Source organism: Diceros bicornis, chromosome 31 (assembly GCF_020826845.1).
Source record: "Diceros bicornis minor isolate mBicDic1 chromosome 31, mDicBic1.mat.cur, whole genome shotgun sequence".
Taxonomy (NCBI): Eukaryota; Metazoa; Chordata; class Mammalia; order Perissodactyla; family Rhinocerotidae; genus Diceros; species Diceros bicornis.
In genome coordinates, this window is record NC_080770.1 from 43,852,156 (window position 1) to 43,871,917 (window position 19,762).

Genomic DNA, 19,762 nt, shown 5'->3' on the forward strand with positions numbered 1-19,762 from the left:
GCAATGGACTCAGATCTGACACCAAAAGCAGAAGCAACTAAATAAATGAATAAATAAGTTAAACTTCATCATCAAAATTAAGGAACATGAGAAATGTAAAGTTCCTGCTTTAAAATTTCATCAGGGGCAAGCAACTAATTCAAATGGAATGCAGTCATCTAAAGGACATCTTTTTAATGAGAAATGCTATTACTAAAGGAGACTTGGGCTGTTTGAAATGATATTTAGCCCAAAGCAACAAGGGAGGTATTGCTACTCTGTCTCCCTGAGTCTCCAAACTTTTCTTTTTTTAGAAAATTTGATCCTGTCTCACTTTTAGATACTTGATGCTACAGGAATCTGAGAAGAAAAACGGGGAGAATTTTTTTCGTCTTGTAAGGTCAACTAGTTCCTGACCTTGAAGAAGGAACTCTCTCCAACCTTTGTTTTTCTTTTTATTCTTAGAAATGACCCCTAATTGTTCTCAACTTGGCAAAAATAAATTTTCCAGAGACTGTGAAGTCCAGGTGAGTTTCACACCATCATCAACTTGTGGACTGGGCATGAAAAGGGGAGACAGAATATACTTAAGTCTCTTGCAACATTTTTGAATATGTTGTGTGGTAGATATTTTTTCCAAACACGAACCCAAATGTACCATCCTTATTTATTCATTAGATACCCGCTAATTTAAAATACGACTTTTCAAAATGCAATATGATAAGTAAAACGTGGTGAGGCATGTATAGGAATTCTGTGTACTCTTCTGCAATTGTTTTGTGAATCAGATAGAGAAGTGACCATTAGCCTTATTGCACCCCTGGAGCTGGGCATCCCACACACACATGGATTTAGTTCTTACACTCTCTGCTCTCTTCATTTCACCTATTTGCTTATTTCCCTATCAGGAACAACATTTTTAGTTAATGCAGCTTTATATGTTTTAATAACTCATAGGTCAAGTCATTAAAATTTCATGTTTTTCTGAATCTCAGTTGAACATGCCTTTCTTTAATACTAAGTATGTTGAATGTCACAAAATATCACTCAAGTTGTCAATTCAGATACTAAATCTCTTATGACTGATTTTTTTTTTTTACATATAGACTTGGCCTGAGAAGACCTATTGGAAAATTGTACTAACTCTCTATAAATGCATAATTAGCTTTAAGTCAATGTCATGGTCACATGAACTCTCAGCCACTCAAAGTGTTGTCTGCCCAAGTTAAATACACATATTTCTATGAAGCCCAGATCTCTGTGGTATAAAGAAAATGTCCAAATCACCTTTCTTATGTGTGTTTTTCTAGGTGAATTCCACAAATTATTGGAATAACAGTAGATGGGTTTGCTCTGACTTAGGAGGCTCTCACATAGGTGTGGAAATGGGAATGCAACACTGTCTTTAAAGGTTTGAAATCCTTTCTAATATTTTAATATCTTTTCATGCTTGGTGATTCTCAAACTTGACCAAACATTAGAAAGACTTGGAGGGCTGTAAAAAATGTACTTATACTGAGTCTTGGTTGAATCAGAATCTGTGAGGGTAGAGCTCTATTGTCTGTATTATCTAACTTGCCAGATGATTCTAATGCACAAGGTGGTTGAGAACTATTACAAATGGCTCCTGGGATTTCCTCTCAATCCTCTGGATAGCAGGCCACATCACTGGAATCCTAGTTCATTTTTGAAGAAAAGGGGAGCACATACAGAATAATTATCCAGATCACTAATAAGACATGAGGTTCAGAGAATTTTTCATAATTAAAACTGTTTCCAAAAGAGGTCTCTGAGTGTACTGAGGATGGTATGCTTCTCTCTCCTTCCACCCCCCTTCCCTTAAAAGCTCCTCAACCTAGAATCCCACAGGCTTATATGTATTTTGCCTAATTCATTAGGTAAACAGGTGAAAACAGGTGTCCTTTGCTGCCCCAATACATGAAGTCACTGATATTTCACCAGATTCTTTAACCATATTGATTAACTCTATTCATTTTACTATATTTTTGATATAGTTGTTGTTTTACTCAATTGGTTAACAATGGATCTTTACAGTAAGAGAATAAAGGACAGAAGAAAGAGAATGGGAACAGGAAAAGCAACACATACAGGAAAAATAATGACAGAAAAGGTAGAATGTGGGACAGGAAGGCAGAGCAGCATTCATCCCTAGTTTTTCAAGAAGTGATCTGACACCAGCAGAACAGAGTTACTTCCTACCAGGTTTGAAGAATTGCATTGATTTCCCAAGCATTCACTTGCAATGCACCTATCATCTTGATATGTAGAAAGACAAGCATCCCCAAGGAAGGTGTTTGTTTAGTTCCAAATGCTTTAGAGAAAGATCTGGGCACAGAATGAGCAGTTTCAGACATCTCTTTCCATTTCCTTAGTGACATTATCTATATTTTATGGCAGGGGATAGCTAATTCTTTTGATCTCCTCACCAACATTACCGCCCATGGAACTACCTGAAAGAAAGAAGAAATGGCTGTGGTGGTAACTCTGCATCTTCAGAGCGTTCAATCGGCAGCATACAGTGTGGCTCAGAAACAAACCACAGAGGGCAGACGGAGGGTAGAGACACAGTTTATGGGTAAGCCCACACCAGTCACGCTTCCTCGCAAGGCATCTGCTTGAATGTATGTATTTCAAAATGGGTTGTCTTTGCAAAAAGAAATTCACGGCCCGCAATTAAAATAATAATCTTTCAGAACCTACACAGGCCAGGATTCCTGGATCATCCACAGAGTGTTACTTATGTCCTAGAATAATGAAATCATGGGTGGAAGGATTGTCACTGGTCACTCTCAGTCTAACCACATATCTAACATTCTTTCTGGGTATTTTCCCAGTTCATATTTCAATGGGGACCCTCAGCTGCTATCCTGGGGGGACTTATAACTTATCTAGTGCATGGTTTCTTGACTTTGGCGATATTGATATTGGGGCTGAAGCATTCTTTGTTGTGGGGGCTGCCTTTGCATTATAAAACAATTGGCAGCAAAATGGTATCTAGATGCCAGAACCAACTTTCTCCCCACCCCGACATCATGACAAACCAAAATATCACCAGATAGTACCCAGTTTTCCCTGAGGGGCACAAATAACACCTGGTTCAGAAGCACCGATATGGAGAAATAAGATGTGAGTACATGAAATAGTACCCTTACATGGCAGACATTATAATCAGTGTAAAAGGACTTTATTTCCCAGAGGATGGAAATCTTACTTTCAGGTAGGGCCGCCAAAGAAACTGTTCAATAAGATCAGAATCAAGGATGTGGTTAAGGAGGGAGAGGAGAAGGAAATACCATAAAAAATAAACTGACCCATCATGCAGTGATTGATGGATGGATATCTGCATAAATAAGTGATGAAAGCCATATAGAAGAATGTTAGCAACTGTAGAGTCTGGGTGGTGGGTATTTGGGTGTTCAGCGTGCAATCTGCCTGACCATTTGTGATAAAACGTCAGGAACGTATATATATATTTTTTTTTTTTGTGAGGAGATCAGCCCTGAGCTAACATCCGCCAATTCTCCTCTTTTTTTTTTGCTGAGGAAGACGGCCCTGGGCTAACATCTGTGCCTATCTTCCTCCACTTTATATGGGACGCCGCCACAGCATGGCTTACCAAGCAGTGCGTCGGTGCGCGCCCGGGATCCGAACCAGCGAACCCCGGGCCGCCGCAGCGGAGCGCGCGCACTTAACCGCTTGCGCCACCGGGCCGGCCCCAGGAACGTATATTTTTAAATAAAGGAAAATACCAGTAAAACAAAGCCGATTGCAAAAGTTACTGGGCTCAAGGAGTTTGTAATCTGATTACACATGAATGTAAGATAAGTACACAAATAACAACTCCTTGACCACAAGACAAAAGCATTTTAGAACTAGGAGTAGACCATTGTACCTTATTTCCAAGGTGAAGCACATGGTTCAAAAGCTTTCACCAACTCTATCCAATTTGGTCCTCATGACAGTCCTGTAGAGTGAGCAAGGAAGGTACTGCATTTTACAAGTGATGGAACGGATTCAAGGAGGTTGAGATTTAATCACTATGTGATACGCTACTAAAGAGGAAAATTTGGGACTCATTCTCAGATCCTCCTGCTCTGGATCCAATGCTGTTTCCACCCTCTTTGCCACAAGCCAGTTGCCGTTATGACCTCTCCAGCGCAAAGAAAAGGCTGTCATCTCAGGTGGCTGCAGCTGCTGTCACCTAGAATTGGGCCTCCAGGTATTTCTGATGCCCAGACACTGGCTGCTTCTCTCATGGAGCATCTTTGGCACTGATCCCGCAAGAGACCTGCAGGCAACTCATGATGCCCCAAGGCCACTCCCCCAGTTGGCATCTTAGAACCCTCCCCTCAGCCTCTGAGCTACTGGAACAGGATCCTCTCATCCTGGGAGGAGCTCTCTGGAATGAGGTTCCTTTCAACATGGGCTCCAGACTAGCTCCCATTTGCAGATCTGAATCTCCTTCCCTAGTACTCTGCACCTTTGCATCATGATTCCACTGCAGTACTCTTTATTCTGCTATTAGGCAATGGAATCTTCTGTCTCAACGAGGAAACACTTTACACTTCTCTAGGTTATTGTGAATAATGCCTCAATGACCTTGGGAGTACACATATCTCTTGAGATCCTGATTTTGTTTCTTTTGGATGTATACCCAGGAGTAGTATTGCTGGATCATATGGTAGTTCTACTTTTCATTTTTTAGGGAACCTACATACTGTTGTCTTAATGCCATATCAATTTATATTCCCCACCAACAGTGCACAACGGTTCCCTTTTCTCCACATCCTCACCAACAGTTCTTACCCTTAGGGTTCCATTTTCTTTTTTTAAATAATAGCTATCCTAAGAGGTGTGAAGTAATACCTCATTGTGGTTTTAAATTGCATTTCCCTGATTATTAGCGATGATGAGCACCTTTTCATGTACCTCTTTACTATTTGCATGTCTTCTTTTGAGAATTGTTTGTTCAGGTCCTTTGCCCATTTTTTAATTGAGTGATTGGGGTTTTTTTTTTATATTGAGTTGTAGGAGTCTCTTATATATGTTGGATATTAACCCCTAGATAAATGGTTTGTAAATATTTTCTCCTATACAGTAGGTTGCCTTTTGTTGATGGTTTCCTTTGCCACACAGAGCTTTTTAGTTTGATATGGTCCCACTTGTTCATTTTTGCTTCTGCTGCCTGTGCTTAGGCGTTAAATCCAAAAAAATCATTGCTGAGACCAACGTCAAGGAGCTTTTCCCAATTTTTTTTCTGGGAACTTTATGGCTTCTGGTCTTATGTTTAAGTTTTAAACTATTTTGAATTGATTTTACTGTATGGTTTAAGATGAGGATCCAATTTCATTTTTTTGCATGTGGATTTCTAGTTTTCCCAGCACCATTTATTGAAGATACTATCCTTTCCCCGTGTGTGTCCTTGGTGCCATTGTCAAAGATTAGTTGACCATATATCTGTGGGTTTATTTCTGGGCTCCCTATTCTGTTCCATTCGCCTATGTTTCTGTTTTTAGGCCAGTACCATACTGTTTTGATTACTACAGCTTTGCAGTATACTTTGAAATCAAGAAGTGTGTTGCCTCCATCTTTGTTTTTCTTTCTCAAGATTACTTAGGTTATTTGTGGTCTTTTACAGTTCCATAAGAATTTTAGGGTTGTTTTTTCTGTTTCCATGAAAAATACCATTAGAATTTTGATAGAGATTAAATTGAATCCGTAGACTGCTTTGGGTAGTACGTACGTTTTAACAATTTGATTCTTCTAAGCCATGAACATGGGATATCTTTCCATTGATTTGTAATTCTTCACTTTTTCCAGCAATGTTTTATAGTTTTCATGTACAGGTCTTTCACCTCCTCGGGTCCCCAGAGGCTGGCCTGGCACTGAGGCAGGTCTGAAGCCTATGTTCACACGGCTAGCCTTGTGCTGGGGACCACTGGTGCAGGCCTGTAAACCAGGTCTGCGGGGGCCAGCCTGGCACTGGGGTTCACTGGGGCAGGCCTGGAGCCTAGGTCAACAGAGAAGTTGGATGCTCATTTGACTCTCTTTTCCTCAAGAAGAGCTCTGGTGTGGAGGGGATCTCTCTCAGCTTTTTGGTGCAGGGGCTTGGGCAATGGGTGACCCAGGTAGAATGGAACTATCCTTCCTACCTTCTTCAGTGCATCTTTTCCTGTTTCTGTGCTCCAGTCGGGTGCTGTAATCTCTCATCTGGAATCAAGAGCTCTGAGAAAGGTTTTGCATGCGTGGTTGGTTCCTTACATCAGTTTTCTGTGAAGGGACACTGGCTGGAACTTCCTAGCCCATCATCTTGTTGGTGTCCCTGCTTGATATTTCATACATTTTTGATCTGATGATCTAACTTTGTTTTTGTCCATCTGGATTCAGCCCCTGATTGCTAATAGTCTTATCTAATAAATTCTCTAATGACTGCATAATTCTGGCTCTGCTTTTTTTCTAAACTGGTCTCCTTAGAGACCTCGTTAATCTGTCTGCTTCATTCCACACAGGAGCAGTGGTCTTTATTTCCTATTATTGCTTTGGATTCATCATGGATGACAGATTTATCTCTAAGGAACACCTAAATATTGATGAGGAGCTGGGCAAACTCTATCTGAACTCCAAGGTAGTGAGTGGCACAAGAGGATACATGAAGAATGGGTTCCTGGATGCTCCTGCTAACTTCATTTTTCAACATATACAGGTGGGCACAAGACAGGAAACTTTTAGCTCTTGGAATTTTCTGGTATCCACTCCAACCAACCCTATGATGGGCTTGTTGGATGGTGATGAACATGAGTGTGGTGAGATTCTTGAAGACTAGTAACTGAGTAAGCCATGCACCTGGTCTGATGCCACTTCCAAAAGATATTCTAACTACAAAAACAGAGCTACCTTCTGTTTTTTTTGTTGTTGTTGTTGAGGAAGATCAGCCCTGAGCTAACATCTACACCAATCCTCCTCTTTTTGCTGAGGAAGACTGGCCCTGGGCTAATATCCGTGTCAATCTTCCTCCATTTTATGTGGGACACTGCAACAGCATGGCCTGTCAAGCGGTGCATCGGTGCACGCCCGGATCCGAACCCAGGCCGCCAGCACTGGAGCACACGCACTTAACCGCTATGCCACAGGGCCGGCCCCAGAGTAGGTAATAAATAGGAAGAGAATTACAACCTGCAACAATATTTGTAATTACAAATGAAAAAGGAAGTTGTTCAAATTAGTCTTTTATTGCCTATAAAAGATAGTTTTTCCATTTGAAGAATTTCCTGAAATTTTTAGAACAACTGACTCAATATTTTCTTCAAGTCTCTCATATCCTAGAATAAATTTTAAATATTGGCACTGGACTTCAGATTTTAAGAACATGTCTCTCTCTCTCTCTCTTTTATTGAGGAAGATTGGCCCTAAGCTAACATCTGTTGCCAATCTTCCTCTTTTTGCTTGAGGAAGATTGTCCCTGAGCTAATGTCCGTGCCAGTCTTCCTCCACTTTGTATACGGGATGCCATCACAGCATGGCTTGAGGAGTGGTGTGTAGCTCTGCACCCGGCACCCAAACCTGCAAACCCTGGGCCACCGGAGTGGAGCACGCGAACTTAACCACGATCCACCAGGGCTGACCCAAGAACATGTTTTATGAAACAAATACAAGGGCATCTCACGTGTCAGTATATCCCACTAAGTATGGCTGCTACCTGTTTATTATTGCAAGAGCTGCTGGGTCCAGAGAGGGCATCATAGATATTTTATGCCAAAAAGAAAGAGTCCAGTGAAAACTGCTTTGATGAGAAACAGTAGGTCCATTTCTGACTCTTCCAGCAGCCTGACCTTGAGGCGAGGTGTTTTTTTTTTTTTTTGCTGAGGAAGATTTGCCCTGAGCTAACATCTGTTGCGAATCCTCCTCTCTTTTTTGGTTGAGGAAGATTAACCCTGAACTAACAATTGTGCCAATCTTTGGTCACTGCCACAGCATGGCTGACAAGTGGTGGAGGTCTGCACCCAGGAACCACACCTGCAAACCTGGGCCGCCAAAGTGGAGCTGGCCAAACTTAACCAGTATGCCAGGGGGTTGGCCCCTAGGCAAGTTTTTGATGTTCTGAGATTTAGTTTCCTCATCAGGGTTGCTGTGGTAACTTAATGATATAACATAGTTGATGCACTCAGCAGGTTTTCAACAAACAATAGTTCTTCTCCCCACTGTGGACGCAAAGCTCTCCCGTTGGTCTAAAGCTGGTCAGTCACGGCTGGTGGGCTCAAACCAGGGCCAGCTAACTCTTCTAGTAAAGGACTAGACGCTAATTATTTTCACCTCTGCTAACCGTATGGTCTGACAAAATGACTCAATGCTGCCACTGTAGTGAAACATCAGCTACATAACGAATAGGCGTGTTCCAGCAAGACTTCGCTTATGGACGCCGCAATTTGAATTTTGTTCGATTTTCAAGTGTCATGAAATATTGTTCTTTTATTTTTTCAACTATTTGAAACAGTAACACGAATTCTTAGCTCAGAGGCACATGAAAACAGGCAGCGGTTCACATCTGCCACGGGTCATAATTTTCCATCCCTTGGGCTAGACCTGTTCAAGTTATTCATACAAAGATAAGATTGGGGCTCATAGGACACAATTATAGTCGAGGAGTAGAGATATGAGGGAGGGAGCAAATGTGGGAGGGATTATTCAATCAACAATAGGGAGCAGCAATTATACCTGTGTTTTACCCTCAAATATACATAAATTGTTAACTCTAATAGATTTACATATATTGATATATATATTTACATATACTGACTGAAGTGATTGTAAAATACAATATAACAAGGTTATTATTCTCTTTTCAGACGAAAAATGAAATTGAAAGGCCTCTATGTGTCTACTGGCACAAAATGGCCTAGTTCAATGAAGGCTGTCATGTCATCTTTTGTATGTGACACAAACGGTATGTTCCTGCAGTCGCCTCTCCAGTTTTGCAGTACTTATGGCATCCAGAGTGATGAAAGCACGGTCGTAAGTGTATTACTAAGCAATTAGAGTCTGATAATTACATTTTTTATAAAATAAATCTTATTCCAAATTTATATTCAGTGAAGGATTTAAATATATATTTATTTTATTTAATTAAGACAATGTATGCTTGCTGGTTTTAAAATGGGAAATATACAAAATTGCAAAGAACAAGAAAGATCTCTACAATCCAGAGATAATGAAAATTGATTTAAAAAATAAATCCTGTAATTTTATGCGTGTATTCTTTTTTAAATGTGTGACCATACTCCATATCAGTGGTTCTCAACTGGGAGCAACTTTGCCCTCTCGAGGACATTTGGCAATGGCAGGAAACATTTTTTGTTGTCACCACTTGGTGAGGGAGAGTGCTCCTGGCATCTAGTGGGTCAGAGGGTTTGCTAAATATCCTACAATGCAGAGGACAGCCCTCCACGACAGAGAATCATCCCGCCCAGAACGTCAACAGCGCTGAGACTGAGAGACCCTGATCCATGTAGTATATATACAGCTTTGTAAATTTTCATGGACACTTTCTAATATCCATAAGTGGTCTGAAAACATAATTTTTTAAGTGCTGAATGGTACTCCAGATCAAGACTGTATAATAAATTAAGCAATTTTACCCTATTTACAATAATTGTAAATTTATTAAAGAATATGAAGGTCCAAAATGAGTTGATATCTCTTTTCTTTTGCTGGATTCAGTAAGCCCCTGTGATGACTGTGATCACCTATGTGGGGCTGAGTGTCTCTCTGCTGTGTCTCCTCATGGCTGCCCTCATCTTTCTCCTGTGCAGATCTATCCAGAACACCCGCACCTCCCTCCACCTGCAGGTCTCACTCTGCCTCTTCCTGGCCCACCTGCTCTTCCTCATGGGCACCAAACAAACCAATCCCAAGGTAGAAAAACTAACCATAGCTCATTCTTCTTTATGGAGAGCTTGCCAATGAGGAGAAAAGAGGTATATGGAGATGTGATGTGACAAGAAATACCCTGATGGCAAAATTCAAAAATGTTTCATTTGTTGCTGCCATTTGCAAAGCATTTTGTATAGGTCAAGTTGTGTGATTTACATAATTTAATTTAATTGGCTGCATTCATTGACTTTAACAAATATTTATTTAGGGCCAACTCTGGACCTAGAACTTTCCTAGGCACTAAGGATACACAGTTCCTGTCCTCATCCAATTAAAACCTAAAGAACTTGTTTTCACAGCAGGAGCAAACACACAGGGATTCAGGACCCCATAGGTGAGACACCTACCACTGTCAAAATTAAGAAAGACTCCCTGAAGGAACTTATGTCTAAGCTGTGTCCTTTAGTTAGTGGAAGAAGTTAGTGAGTGGAAGGAAAAAGTATTCCAGAGAGACCTGATGAAGGCCTGGATGTGAGCTGGGTCTCAACCTATTTGGGTAACCTTAGGTAGCTCAGTTTACCTGGAAGAAGGATTCTCACACTTTCCCATGTGTCAGACTCATCCAGAGGGCTTTTGAAAAAATGAGCCTTACACCTAGGTTTTATGATCCAGTAGGTCTGGCATAGAGTCTGAGAACCTATATTTATAACAAGCTCCCAGGTCATATTAATGCTGATGGTCCAGGGACCATACTCTGAGAGCCACTAACACGGAATATATGCTGGGATTGAGGAGGAGGCAATACCACCTTCCAGGTGTTCTGGGTGTTGTGTGGTATCTTAGCCTTTAAACCTGAATAAACAGAATGTAGAGAAACGTTCAAGGCTGAAAACTGCTCTAAGGTGGTGGCAACTAAGAAGGAAATTGAATGGATTTGAGTGTGAGAGAAGATGCAGAATCTACAGCACTTACTCACTGCTGGGATGTGGAGGATGAGGTTGGGGAATTTATCAGGAGTGACACCCAGAATGCAGGTTTGGCCAACAGAATGGATGGATGATTGTCTTGTTCACAGAATACAGTGTAAGGAGCTCATTAGATCAGATCCCTTTGAGACATGTTGAGATATCCTTGGCAGATCCAAACTGAAGTGGTGAGAGGACAATTCCCTCTATAGATCTAGTGCTCAGGCAAGAATACACCTGGAAATAATTAGCACACCAACTGGAGGTAATGGAAACCAGGGAGAAGATGAAAACTCTTGGGAATAATGACACAGAATGAGAAGGGTATTGAGGATGAAATTCTGAAGGACAGGCAAAACAAAGCAAAAAAAAAAGATAGAGCACAGCCAGGGAGGGAAGCGTTTTCAGTGTCAAATATTGCAATGGTTCAAGACAATAAAGCGTGAACAGTTTCTATGGTCAAACCCAAAAGTGACCATTGGTGAATCTGGTGAAAGCTGTTTAAGAGCAGTAGTCAGGCAGAAGCTGGGTGGTCCTGGGGGAGGGCTGAGGACCGAATGGGTTGTGGAGGGAAGAGGGAAAAGAAGAAGGCAGCACTCTTGAAGAGGGAGGAGGAGACTGGGATGAATTTGGAGCATAACTTGAGACCAGTGAGGTATTTGGTTTTAGTAAAATGAAAGAGACTTGATAATATCTAAATGCATTTAAGAAGGTGCCCAAGAGAAGAACCACGACTAACAACATACAGGGGGACCCAAGCAAGACTAAGAGGCAGGATAGAGAACAAAAATGAGGTTTTCACTTTGGAGGGTACTGGGAAAAGGGACTACATCAAACTAAAAATCTTTTGCACTGCAAAGTGAACCACCAACAAAACAAAAAGACAATCTAACTATTGGGAGAAGATATTAGCAAACCATCCATCTGATAAGGGGTTAATCTCCAAAATATATAAAGAACACATGCATCTCAACAACAAAAAAACTAAAAACCCACTTAAAAAATTGGCAAAAGACCTGAACAGACATTTCTCCAAAGAAGATATACAGATGGCCAACAGGCACATGAAAAGATGTTCAACATCATTAACTATCAGGGAAATGCAAATCAAAACTACAATGAGATATCACCTCACGCCTGTCAGAATGGCTATAATCAACAAGACAGGAAACAACAAGTGTTGGAGAGGATGTGGAGAGAAGGGAAGTGTCATACACTGCTGGTGGGAGTGCAAACTGGTGCAGCCACTATGGAAAACAGTATGGAGATTTCTCAAAATATTAAGGATAGAACTACCATATGATCCAGCTATTCCACTGCTGGGTATTTATCCAAAGAACGTGAAAACACCAATGCGTAATGATACATGCACTGCTGTGTTCATTGCAGCGTTGTTTACAATAGCTAAGACTGGGAAGCAACCTAAGTGCCCATCAAGGGACAAACGGATAAAGAAGATGTCGTATATATACACACTGGAATACTACTCAGCCATAAGAAATGAAGAAATCCAGCCATTTATGACAGCATGGATGGACATTGAGGGTATTATGCAAAGTGAAATCAGTCAGAGGCAGAAGGTCAAATACCGTATGATCTCACTCATTAAGTAGTAGACAATAACAACAACACACACATACAGACAGGGATTGGATTGGTGGTTACCAGAGGGGAAAGGCGCAGGGAGGAGGGCGAAAGGGATAATTAGGCACATGTCTGTGGTGATGGATTGTAATTAGTATTTGGGTGGTGAACATGTGAACATGATGGAATCCATGCAGAAATAGAAGTATAATGAGGTACACCTGAAATTTATACAATGTTATAAACCAATGTTACCACAATAAACAAACAAACAAACAGAAAACAGAAAAGAAAAAGGAAATGTAGAAGAATTTCTACACAGCGTTAACATATTTTAGTCAGAGACCATAAAATACATTATTTTAGTTCTTAGGCAGTATCTTAATCGGAATAAAGGAGGCAGAAAGTTAGGCTTATCTGGTAATAGAGTTTTACCAATTGAGTTTCATAAAAGAATTAAAAAGCAAGGGAGTTGCAATGAACACAGGGGTGCATGTACTTTTACAAATTGGTGTTTTCAAGTTCTTTGGATAAATACCCAACAGTGGAATAGCTGGATCATATGGTAGTTCTATCCTTGATTTTTTGAGGAATCTCCATACTGTTTTCCATAGTGGCTGCACCAGTTTGCACTCCCACCAGCAGTGTATGAGAGTTCCCTTCTCTCCACATCCTCTCCAACACATGTTGTTTCCTGTCTTGTTTATTATAGCCATTCTGATGGGCGTGAGGTGATATCTCATTGTAGTGCCCATCAAGGGACGAATGGATAAAGAAGATGTGGTATATATACACAATGGAATACTACTCAGCCATAAGAAACGATGAAATCCAGCCATTTGTGACAACGTGGATGGACATTGAGGGTATAATGCAAAGTGAAATAAGTCAGAGGGAGAAGGTCAAATACCGTACGATTTCCTTCATTAAGTAGTAGATAATAACAACAATAAACAAACACATAGGGACAGAGATTGGATTGGTGGTTACCAGAGGGGAAGGGGGGAGGGAAGAGGGTGAAAGGGATAATTCGGTACATGTGTGTGGTGATGGGTTGTAATTAGTATTTTGGTGGTGAACATGATGTAATCTATGCAGAAATAGAAGTACAATGATGTACACCTGAAATTTTTACAATGTTATAAACCAATGTTACTGCAATAAACAAAAAATTAAAAAAAAAAAAGCAAGGGAGTTGAATATAATTGCCAAGACTGGCTGAAGCAGTATAAGTTGAGGTCTAGGATAGACAGGGAAGGAGATGAACAAAAGAAGGAATAGACTAGTGTGGAGAAAGCACAAGGATCAAGCCCGATGTCTTGGCAAAGTTTAAGAACAAGGATGTTTGGTGTCACTGCACGTTTAAAAACCTGGAAGGACAAGTTTAGAAAGAAGAATGTCTGAATTTAATGGCAAGGAGTATGGTGTGGCCATGGAAATAGGTGTTCAAAGTGAAATGTAGATCATTGTAGGTAAGGGTCAAGAAATTTAGAAGCCAAGGCATTGGATACTGAATTTATCCAGGACAATGGCAGAAACTGGGCAGGCACTCAAATTGTAAAAGCAGAACAGGAGTCACTCAGTAATTAGGAAGTGCCAAGGATAAGAAAGGGTGAAGGATGACACAGCTGGAGCTGGATGGCAGGATTTTCTGTGCAGGAATAATAGACAGGAAAGTGTGTTAATGAGTAAAAAGAGAACTGACCCACTTTTAGACCCTAAGGCGCATAGTCTACATGGAAGAGATATCTACTTAAGATAGATGCAGGGGAAGTAGCATCTCCAAAGGAGAATCAGATTTGAGGGAAATCAAGGAGCTGGAGGAGAGTTCAGTAAAGATGTGGCAGGAAATTCACAGGGCCAGGGGAACAGGTTTGAGGGAAGTGAGGTACAAAGTGGTTGGGCCTGGGCTGAGGAAACATGGAGTCATGTGGGAATGAGAGCATGGAAAATAATAAATGAAACATTTCAAACAATGATCAAGTGTGATAGGAATGAGACACACAGGGGGATTAGCTGGCCACAAGTTTTCCAGAAGAGTTGTTTTTTGTAAACCTTTGTAGTTGGGGCAGGAATCACGTCTTTCTAGAAGAAGACTTCAGACTCAATGACAGCCCACCTAAGGAGGCAGACAACGGGGATTATTTTAGTTCTTAAACCTCTAACACATTGAATACTTTCCTTGTCCTGTGTCAATATTTTATAGTTACAAATATAAATTGTGAAATTTATTTGTAAATTTACTGTTTCTAAGTTTATATCTCTCTTCAGCAGTTCAAATGTGATGCTACAGTGGGAATAAAATTACATCCTAGATTTATTTGCCAACAAATCTAAACAAAAGAAGGACATTCAAAGAAGGCTAAGCAAACTTCTCCCACTAAATGTGTCCCGAGACAGCCCTGAGGAGTAGCAGGTGGTGTGCTCTTTGTGCCCATCAAGCACTCCAGTGACTCTCCCCTCCCCTCCAGGTGCTGTGCTCCATCATCGCAAGGGTGTTGCACTAGCTCGACTTGGCCTCCTTCACCTGGATGCTCCTGGAAGGACAGCAGCTCCTCCTCACCATTAGGAACCTCAAAGTGGCCAACTACACCAGCACAAAAAGACTCAAGAAGAGGCTTCTGTATCCTTTTGGCTATGGGATCCCAGCTATGATTGTGGCTGTGTCTGCAGGGCTCAAACCCCTGGATATGGCACACCTACACTGTGAGTGGGGTGCTGAACTCCTGCTGATGGGGAAATGTGTGTACACCTCTCTCCATGGGAAATCAAGAGACAACAACAGAAAACTATTTAAGACAATCATCATTATAATTATTAATATTGACATCCATAATATTAACAGCAGTGGTGCCAGCAGTTCTCACTTGCCGTTTCCTATGTCCAGGCTCCCTGCTAAACACTTTGTATATAATATTCCATTTGACACTCAGTATCCGCCTTTGAAGCAGGGCTTATTCCTGTGTCCCCACTTAACAGGTGAGGAAACCGAGACTCAAAGCAGTTGTGATTAGTTCTTGGTCAGTGAATTAGGTAAGTATCAGACTTGCCTACTTCTGGAAGATGTTCTCATTCAACTAAATTTTGCTGCATCCCTAAATCACTGTATTCACGACACGAAGCAACTTACTCATCTTCTTGGGCTTTTCCTCCTATCATCAATATCAGACTGTCAGGGGCCGGCCTGTGGCTTAGCGGTTAAGTGCGCGGGCTCTGCTACAGGCGGCCGGGTTCAGATCTGGGCGCACCGACGCACTGCTTCGCAGGCCATGCTGAGGCCACATCCCACATACAGCAACTAGAGGGATGTGCAACTATGATGTACAACTATCTACTGGGGCTTTGGGGGAAAAAAAAAGGAGGAGGATTGGCCGTAGATGTTAGCTCAGAACCGGTCTTCCTCAGCAAAAAGAGGAGGATTAGCATGGATGTTGGCTCAGGGCTGATCTTCCTCACACACACAAAAATATATATATATATATCAGAGAGTCAGGAGGAAATGGTTTGGCATTTAAAGTGCAAGCAGGTGAGTTCCCTGAATTACCACTCAAATGTACACTATCATATAGATGGAATCATTAATTTCTGGGGTGTTATCGAGTAGTAGAGGTTATCTAAACTCTCATTCAACCCCACCTCTCACACACATTTTATACATGAAAAAGCAGCCCGAGCAGTGGTTGAAAATGTCATCCTATTGAAATTCAGAGAAAGAAAACTCCTGTCTCCATATAAACAGAAATTAAATAAATTTCTCTAGATTAGTTACAGTGTTAGGAGGCCAATTCACTGATGTCAAGAAAGGTGCCTCATCTTAAATCCTATCCACTCATGAGAATGGCATCAGCATTCTGAATACATAATGCTTTCTAAATGTTTTAAAACTTAAAATTATTTTTTCTGATAAATGAGAATTTTTGTGTTGTTTTTATTCTCATGTACACTGTTAAATATATAGTGTTATGTGATAGTCTTTAGAAGCACTTGAAGTCCTCATCATTACTCTAAACATTCTTCCCAGTCTGAGGTTCTCCTCTGAATTAGCAAAAATCTGTGGATTCCTATTTCTATCTAACTATGTTGATAAACATTCTATTCTATTCTATTCAGAGCCTTTAATTATATTTGGGATTGCTTGTCTCCATTCTTGTGCGCTCTAGCTAATCTCTACCTTAGTTCTCGCTGCAATTCTAATATATTTTGCATTCAGAATTTTCTTAAAATTTCCCTGTGCTGTTCAAATTCAATAACCAACAAATGGTCTAAACCAAGTTTACATCAAGTCAAACTGCCTATGACAATCTATCCAGGTCCTTCATAACCCAGCCTCACTCCACTTATTCCCAGAATTTTTCATGATACCTTACTGAATCCTCAGGCGACTACCTACCAGACATCATCCAACCACATTCCTGTCCATCATGAACCTCGTGTGGCCACCGTAGTTGAACACTGAATGCATCTCTAATTATGAATTATTTTTATGGGAAACATACTGCATACGTTTTAGTATCCCTTAAGCATCTTACATTTATCCGAGGCAGTACTGAATAGTTCATATATATTTGCTGATTCTTCTTTGATCAGTTGCTGGCTCAACATAAAAGGAGTCTGTCTTCATAAACACACCCAGGACAAAATAAATAAAAATTTAAAACTTAAGCATGGTTGAAAATAAGGAAACTGAACAGTGCTTTTATTTGTATCACAAGTAGCACTTAAAACACTATTAGTAAGAAAATACTGTAGCAAGTCTCAATAGAAAAGGAAGAGAATGTACGACACCTTTTTCTGACTCAATTCACTTTAAGAATTAACCTTAGAAATGCTATTTTAAGTATCATTATTGTTTGAGAGTACTAGCACACTTCACAAAGAAAGCAGAAAATTCCAAATATCAAGTTTCACTTTTACTCTACCTTTCCCAGATACATTCCACGATTAAAGCTACATCAGCAACACCAAGGCAAACTGTTCTGGCAGGGAAGATGTCACAATTCATAGACTTGATATTTTAAAACACTTAAAGAGTTTTATAGGACTTAAGATGTATTTTTTGACATTTTATCAGAAGAGGTTAACCAGTGCAGCGTCCTATGAAGTATTACATGCGGTGAAAGTTAAACTCTCCCAAGTGTTTTCAACCATCGAGTCTGCTCCTGGCTGCATGTGCTCCGCCTCCTGCAGGCGTCTGGTTCTCAGTCATCTGCTCGGCAACCATGAGCCTGACAAACACTGCAGTAACAGTTATATTAAAAAAATCTATCTTCAGGGGCCAGCCCGGTGGCGCAAGCGGTTAAGTGCGCACGTTCCGCTGCAGCGGCCCGAGGTTCGCCGGTTCGGATCCCGGGTGCACACCGACTCACCGCTTGGCAAGCCATGCTGTGGCGGCGTCCCATATAAAGTGGAGGAAGATGGGTATGGATGTTAGCCCAGGGCCAGTCTTCCTCAGCAAAAAAGAGGAGGATTGGCATTGGATGTTAGCTCAGGGCTGGTCCTCCTCACAAAAAAAAAAAAAAAAAAAAAAAATCTATCTTGACACACATTACATTTTTTAAAAATCTCCTTGAAGAGATGAAACATTCTATCCTTTGCCTGATTCATCCAAAGGTGAATACAGAAAGTTTGAAAATACTCCCCTGAAGAAATAAGTTTAGGCTCTTAGAAGACTTTAGCAAACACTGGTTCCAACACTATGAACAAATGAGCTTTTACATGGATTTAAAACTATGCTAGGTGCGATGAGAGAAAAAGAAAAACCTAACAATGCTACTGACGAAAATAACAAATATAAAGATGACACAAATTATAGATTACCTTTTAGAAGATAAGAAAAGCAATGAAGGCTACAAAGGGGAAGAACATTCCAAACAATGGGAGGAAGGCATAGAGGTCAATGGGATACCGAAGGGACCCACCTGGGTAGCAAGGAACAAGCGTCCTTGAAGAACTGTGGGGATTCAGACACAGAGCTAGGGCTCTGCCAAATTATAAAAGGCCTTCCTTGAAAAAGCAAACGAGCGTAATTCCAGCAGCACTACAGAGCAACCAAAGATTTCTGAGGGCCAGTAGTGTTTAAGAAAGATAAGCCAATAGATTCAGGGGGAAGGTGGAATCAAATAAAGCAGCTGCGAGATCACAACAGTAATTCAGGAGAAGAAAATACAAAACAGGCTCACTGGGAACAGCCACATATGAAAAATAATTTGAAAGAAAAAAATATTCCACAACAGTGGTGTAGATAAAGGGAGTAATGTAGAGTGAGAAGCCAAAGCATATAATGGGCTCCCAAGTCTGGGCAACTGGGGAAACAGGAGGCCCAGGGACACAAAGGAGAGACTGGCAAGGAGAACTGGTGACGGGCATAGGACAAAGACGTCAGTCTGGAGCACTGAGTTTGAGGTAGAACAAAGGGGTGTGTGTGTGTGCGCGTGTGTGTACTCCTCCAGAGGAACAGAAAATTGTGCTTGCTGCACTGGGAAGATAACTCTTCTGTAATTTTAAAATCATATGCAGGTTTTATATATTAAAAGTTAACAAAGAATTATTCTAAAAATATTATGTCTAAGCAAATTACAATGGTGAAGAGCAAGATGAGGAAAAGTAAGGGAGATAGCTCAGTTCTATTCAAAGTGGAGTTACTAACACATTGAATGATTTATGGAATCAGAATTAGAGAAAAAAAGATCTCCTAGCTTACAGCCGACTGTATGCTCTAAGGATCCTTCTGTGAACTTAAGACACTTCAATAACGTCTATAATATACTTTCTCAACACTACAGGTAAGACTTAATGTAATGGGAAGAACCCATCTAAATTCAACCTGAGGAAACAACTTCTCAAATATGGAATGGAATACCATATGCAAACAGAGAAGGGAAAAAAATGCCAGGAGTCAAAATAGAGAGAAATAACTGGCCATTGGCACTGGAGGCTGCAGTCTCAGACACAACACTGGGATGTACAAGCCTCGAAACAAACACACAAAAAACTGCAGTAAACTGGATCTCAGCCTCAACATTACCCCTCAGAGAAAACACTGAAAATCCCTCATAAAGTCAAAGTTAACTTTGGTCTTTCACAAATCTCGGAAATTAACTCAGATCAATTTTATTATGAAGTTATTTTCAATAGAGACCTAAATATGCACCTAGATCTGGGATTTGTTTTATAAATTTAACAATCTTGTGAACAGTGGTATTTGGCAGTGGACGCCAAATAATACCAAAGGCCCCTTCAGGCTCAGGAAAAAAACCAACAACAATAACATCATACAAACAAAAACTCCAGGATCTGTCAATTTCGTAACTCTTCTCTTGGGCAAGTCTCTCTAACTAATTAGAAAG